General features: G+C 43.9%; 1 long non-coding RNA gene across 1 annotated transcript in view; it reads left to right on the top strand.

Annotated features, from left to right (window-relative positions):
* The first annotated feature begins 1,211 nt into the window (after positions 1-1,211).
* LOC306943527 overlaps positions 1,212-6,789 on the top strand; it is a 5,897-nt gene continuing 319 nt past the window's right edge. Inside the window, exons 1-3 of the long non-coding RNA XR_013792416.1 lie at positions 1,212-1,466; positions 2,101-2,618; positions 5,534-6,789. The exon at positions 5,534-6,789 is cut by the window's right edge and continues 319 nt beyond it. This is a non-coding gene — a long non-coding RNA (uncharacterized lncRNA). The remainder of the gene's footprint in view (positions 1,467-2,100; positions 2,619-5,533) is intronic.

The raw sequence follows: 6,789 nt of genomic DNA, 5'->3' as shown, positions 1-6,789 counted from the left end.
CCGCACTGGGAGTAAAACAGCATTCTAAAGATTTTGATTTTTTTTTTTACACGTGAGTGCAGTTAGAACTTTTCCATTGCATCTTATGAGCGGTGGGGTCCATGTGGTGCCGGCCTGCACACGCATGCTGGCGCTTATCAGTGTGACGTCGTCTGTTAAGGCGTCTATATAGTTAATGTTAATATGTTGAAAAATAGCAGATCTACAAGCTCATAGCGCGGCACCGAGTGCCGCATTATGAGCCTGTAGGTCTGCTATTTTTTTAAAACCGTGAAACTGTGCCTCAAAGAATATATATTATTTCAGAGCAAACGTTTTTTTTACTCAAATCTTTTCTTCTGGGGAGGTCCCTGGAACAACATATTTTCAGATGGGGGTCGGCGGCCACATACTGTACATATAATTCTGGGGTCCTTGACGTGAAAAAGGTTGAGCACCACACATAGAAACATATAGGATTTTCAGAAAACTTTTAGGATTATATAGAAGACATTCGGCCTCAGGTCTAAATGCAGTAATTTAAATGTGTGTCATGGTTTGGGGGATTTGTTTCCATTCGCTATATTATATAGGGCTTGGTTTTTTAGATAACGTTCTCACTTTCACAACCTATAATGTGGGCCGTGCTCAGGAGGTATAGAATTAATCTGGGAAGTTCTGGGAAACCAGCATCAAATATTGAATTTGAATGGTCGAACCACAAGCTCACAGCGCGTCACATCATGATGCGATGTGAGCTTATAGATCTGCCATTTCTGTTTTTCACTAGGGATCGGATTTGTATGACGTATATTTCCCCCTCTAGGGGTGCTTCTGGTTATAATGGGGAAGCGGCTGCGTAAACAGAACATTGGCACACGCTCCCTAAGCAGGCTTGAGGCAGTGGAAAAAAATATACTCACAGTTTTTTATTTTACTCAAAATAGCAGATCTACAAGCTCACAATGTCTCGCATCACGACATATTGTGAGCTTGTAGGTCTACGTTATGACATTGCTGAAGTGGTTTATAGTGTGTTTTGTAATAATATTCAAAATCTACAAAGTAACTAGTTAAAAAAGTACAATATTCTACTCTGAGATGTACAGTGGAGTAGAAGAAAAAGACAAAGTACTGAAGATTGGAAATACTTAAATACTCCACCAATGGCTTCAGGCAGAGCACTTTAAATCCTCCAGTTGTATCCGCCCCCCCCAACCCCCCCCCACACACACACACCTGCTGCAAACAGACATGCAGGCACAGAGCTCTGTTATGTTTGCTATAATATAGGCTAATAGTGAAATAAAACGTTACATAATGTGAGCTTCAACCACATGGAAGTTGAGTGCAGCTGTCAGTGTTGTTGTGAGGGAGTGAAAACTGCTAAAAAGACATAATGTGTGACTGACAGTTGAAGAGAGAAGCTAATTAGCCTCATGGTGGTGAACTGTTCTTTCCAACTGCAGTTGGAGTGAGTTCTCCAGGTGAGTTTAGCTTAAACCTACTGTTAGCTGCTTGCTTAGAGCAGGCAAAGAGGATCTTATCACCACAGTGTGCAATGTTTCCACTCAATGTTCACCCCAAAATATAGAGAGAAGTGTTTGTTGTTGTTTATCTTCCTCCCATTACTGCAGCATTAGCTACTACCTTAGCATTCTACTACCTTAGCATTCTACTACATTAGCATTAGCTACCACCTTAGCATTAGCTACCACCTTAGCATTCTACTACCTTAGCATTCTACTACATTATCATTAGCTACCACCTTAGCATTAGCTACTACCTTAGCATTAGCTACTACCTTAGCATTAGCGCCCCACACACACACACACACACACACACACACACACACACAGTGTTTACATGACAGCAGGCTATAAGAGAACAGTTAAAAATGTAAAATACAATCAATTGTAAAACAAATCAATAATTATATGGTGTGGTAAATCATTACATCAATTCAATCATAATGATGATGTGTCACAAGAAACACTAAGCAATATGCAAATGTGTTAGCTGTGGTATGTGATTAAACAAAGACAATTGAGTATGAGATTCAAACATTTCACACTTAAAATGTCTGTCTGTCTGTCTGTCTGTCTCTCTCTCTCTCTCAAGGCTTATGCTGACCCACCCAGCCAACCTGCTGCATACCATAGACCACATGGTACATTAAGGGCCTAGAGGGCAACAACAGTGAGGAGTTTGACATCCTTGCAGTGCAGCGCTCCTCCGACAGTCCAGTGTGTGGAAGTCCAACCACACCAAGCTCAGCTTCTTCTCAGTCCTAGAGAGTCCGTTAGGATCCTGCTCCAAAGAAGATCCCCGACCACTTCGCTACACCAGAACGCTATACTATACACCACGGCTCAGTGAGAAGATGACAGCCAGAAGAAGAAAGAATTAACCTGGTCTGTCTCTGCCTTTGACTCCGGGAGGGAGCTCCCAGCAGGAGAGGAACGTAGTGGAGAGTTATAACCAGATGTATGGAGGATGGAGATGACTGGAGACACCGCTGGAGGGCCCATCTGAGGATGAAAGAGAGAGCGAGAGAGGGAGGCTCTATCTATCCATGATGTGTTCCACAGTTTGACCCCCTGGTCAACATCACTCATACACAACTAAGACAGCTCAAGGTAGGATCATTTATTTCCTCTTCTTTGCTGCTGCTGCTGCTTGTGTTGTATGACTGAGTCAGTGGCAATGAAACATGTTCAGTGACTGTTTCTGGCTCTGGATTTGAAGGTTGCTGTGAATCTATTCCAGAGAGTATGTGTCTGGCTGTGTTGTGTTGTGTTGTGTCTGCCGGGTGAAGCAGTTGTCACTGTGCTATTTTCCTTTTAAGTTCAAGCTAGAGGATTTGGGCTTTGACATAACAGCCATCATTTCAGAACGTTGATTTGGAATTGAAGATGATTGATTGATTGAAAATGTTAGTAACAGATTGCAGAATGGGTACAGTCCAATGTTAGTAACAGATTGCAGAATGGGTACAGTCCCAATGAGGGCACAGGTCAATACAAACACTGCTATGAGGATAAAACCAGAAAAAAAGACTTGTTTACATCACACCACGGTCCTCCAGATATGGATCTACTGCGTGTCTGTAGTGTAGTGGGTAGCTGTTGGTTCATTACTGGCTTGGTGACACCTGTGTATATGTTTGCCTAATGCCTATAGAGCGTCGCAGTCCCGCCTCCTACCCTGGACCAGGAAATGAAATCCAATGCATTATTCTCATAGACATTTCTTAAAGTTTTTATTTAAAGACGGTTACGCCGCGGACAAAGCCAACTCGAGTCGTGACAACTCATGACAACGCAAACAATATTTTGGACGAAACAAATAATTACAAAGAAGAAAAACAACAAAAAAAGTGTTGTAACCTGCCGTTTTTTTCTTCTTTCTAATTATTTGTTTGGTCCAAAATATTGTTTGTGTTGTCATGAGTTGTCACGACTCGAGTTGGCTTTGTCCGCGGCGTAACCGTCTTTAAATAAATACTTTAAGAAATGTCTATGAGAATAATGCATTGGATTTCATTTCCTGGTCCAGGGTAGGAGGCGGGACTGCGACGCTCTATAGAGGGTATGCGTGTGACATCATCATCGTACCCGGAAGTTATGCGGGAACGCCTACTGAGTGACAAAAAACTACTTTCTGGCCTTGACAGCCCATATACATCCAAACAGAAAAGTCTTGTCTGATTGCATTAAATGACTTTAAACAACATTACATTCACTTTATCACTCACTTTGCCACTCGATCTGCCATTCACTGTATGCATGTGCATACCCTCTATTCCTCATGGCCATTCATTCATTCATTCATTCATTCATTCATTCATTCATTCATTCATTCATTCATTCGCTCACTCACTCACTCACTCACTCACTCACTCACTCACTCACTCACTCACTCACTCACTCACTCACTCACTCACTCATTTGCGCCACGTTTCAATCTTGTCAGTTTTTGACTTGCACTGTAGTATGATCAGATAAGTATAGGGCAGCTGTGTCCAAAGTGCGGCCCGCGGGCCAAATGCGGCGCTGGGGTGAATGTTATATGGCCCACAGCTTCATATCTGAATTGTATTATGAACTGTCCATTAACGTTTTTTTACCTGGGCATTTCCCAGAGTATAATTTGTCAGTGTTCCTCGAATTTCTTTATTTAATTTTTTTTACCTTGCTTGCTTGGTTACATTTGGTAATGTGACATAAGGCTGAAAAAAGGCTGAGATACACTTTGGGCAGTATTATGCGTGTCTTAAGTACCAGGTCTTATTACTTAACTTAACTGATCAATGCCATTTGGCTATTCTGAGTGGCCAAACAGCATTGACCACGCCTCCAGGTCTTAAGTTAAGTAATAAGACCTGGTACTTAAGACACGCATAATACTGCCCTTAGTGTTCACAGCACACACCTGACGAAAGACCATTGGTATTAAATATGGATGATGATGATGATAGTTAAATAGAATCGTTTAAATCCGAAGCTAAATTATGTAATTGGCGGCTGGCCCCCTTTGAAAAAAGTTTGTACACCCCAGATGGTATAGGGTGTGTTCAAGAAAAACAAACGCCAAAACAACACATGGAAGTTAAAAAGTGGACATTGATTGATTGATTGATTGATTGATTGATTGATTGATTGATTAAAAGTTTGCAGAATTACAGTACATTTCAAGTACAACTCAATACAAAAACTGTTAACTGTGAGTGGACGACATCATAAAGCATTACACTTGTTTACAATAGGGCCCACCATATCTTGATAATCTTGTAATAGTTTCTAGGGAGTTCAGGCTTTCAGTTTCTAGGGCAGGGGTGGGCAACTTGGACGATGGAGAGGGCCACTATATTTCCACACTCACTCCAGAAGGCCACGTTTCATATTTCTGTCATAGAAAAAAATAGCCGATCTACAAGGTCAAATCTTGTCGCACTGCGACACATTTGAACCTTGTAGATCAGCTATTTTTGCTATTTGAATTGATATCCTGAATTACATTTTGCTATTTTTGAATTGAAATCCTGAAAAGTAACTGGATTAAATGCATTTAACATAAGTTAACTTAATGAACTAAATACAAATACATTAGACATAAAAAATACACTTTTAAGACATTTTAATCCTAGTCATTAAACTGCATATATAGACTGAAGTAATTAAAGCAGGTCATGTTTGCATGTTTGGAAAATCAGTATTCTGATATTAACCTGGGGGCCACATTAAGTGGTGGTGGGGGCCGCATGTGGCCCCTGGGCCGCCAGTTGCCCATGTATGTTCTAGGGAGTTCAGGCTAGTTTACCATGGGTTGAACTTCCTCTAGTCCTGCCAGGGGCCGGAGGAGCATTGACTGATTTAACCTTTTTTCCCCCCAAACATTCATATTGTTTATGGCACTGTTTCCCAAACAGTGGATCCTCCACTGGCTCCCTGTCCCCTCCATATTTAGCTGAATTGATCACTCCATACGCCCCAACAAGAGCCCTGAGATCGGCTAATCAGTCTCTCCTGATTGTGCCTGACACACATTTCAGGACCAGAGGAGATCGTGCGTTCGCCGTGGCCGGACCCGACCTCTGGAACGCCCTGCCTCTCCATGTTCGCTCTGCTGACCCGACCTCTGGAACGCCGTGCCTCTCCATGTTCGCTCTGCTGACCCGACCTCTGGAACGCCCTGCCTCTCCATGTTCGCTCTGCTGACCCGACCTCTGGAACGCCCTGCCTCTCCATGTTCGCTCTGCTGACCCGACCTCTGGAACGCCCTGCCGCTCCATGTTCGCTCTGCTGACCCGACCTCTGGAACGCCCTGCCGCTCCATGTTCGCTCTGCTGACCCGACCTCTGGAACGCCCTGCCTCTCCATGTTCGCTCTGCTGACCCGACCTCTGGAACGCCCTGCCGCTCCATGTTCGCTCTGCTGACCCGACCTCTGGAACGCCCTGCCTCTCCATGTTCGCTCTGCTGACCCGACCTCTGGAACGCCCTGCCTCTCCATGTTCGCTCTGCTGACCCGACCTCTGGAACGCCCTGCCGCTCCATGTTCGCTCTGCTGACCCGACCTCTGGAACGCCCTGCCTCTCCATGTTCGCTCTGCTCGGTCTTTGACGGCTTTCAAATCCCTATTAATCGTTTACCCGCCAGGAACATAGGAATTTTAAAACGTAGAATCTTGTAGCCTGCCACAAACGGAAAAGCCGTTTTAACAGCGATGTATTCATTAATGCATGTTTTAATACGATCGTATCGAAATCTACCGTCAGTTAGCTTTGTTATGCTTCTGACACAATGGGCGCGGCCATTTTGAAAATGCGCGCGCATCCACTAACATTGTCGGCTCTGTTTTCAGACGGCTTTATCTCACAGAAGCGACATTGCAGAGGACGCTTTGTCCCAGACAAGCGTTTTCAACGGCCTGTAGCAGGCGCTGTGATACTCGCGGTCCACTTTTTCCACCACCGACCGAGAGAACGAGCACCAGCTTCGTCAACACACACGGAATGGTTTCATAGTAAAATGCGATTACGGATATTTGGCTCTTCAAAGTAAGTGTCACGCGTGATTAAACCATGGCAATACGCAATCGAGGGATTAATTAATGGCGGCAGGCTAAGAGTTAAAGACTCATTTTTACTCTATCGCTTTTAATTCAATTTAATTTAAAGGAGCATTCAGTGATTTGGGTGATTTGGAAAACCACCCAGTCCGCCCCGGTAACTCTACAGTGGGGGGAAGTGCAACAGGCCAACAGCATGTGCACCAAGGCCCGCCCCCAGTCGATCATGATTGGAGGA

Source organism: Electrona antarctica (assembly GCF_951216825.1).
Source record: "Electrona antarctica genome assembly, chromosome: 19".
Lineage (NCBI taxonomy): Eukaryota > Metazoa > Chordata > Actinopteri > Myctophiformes > Myctophidae > Electrona > Electrona antarctica.
Note: the sequence above shows the minus strand (reverse complement) of the source record. Positions and strands in the feature narration are given on the sequence as shown.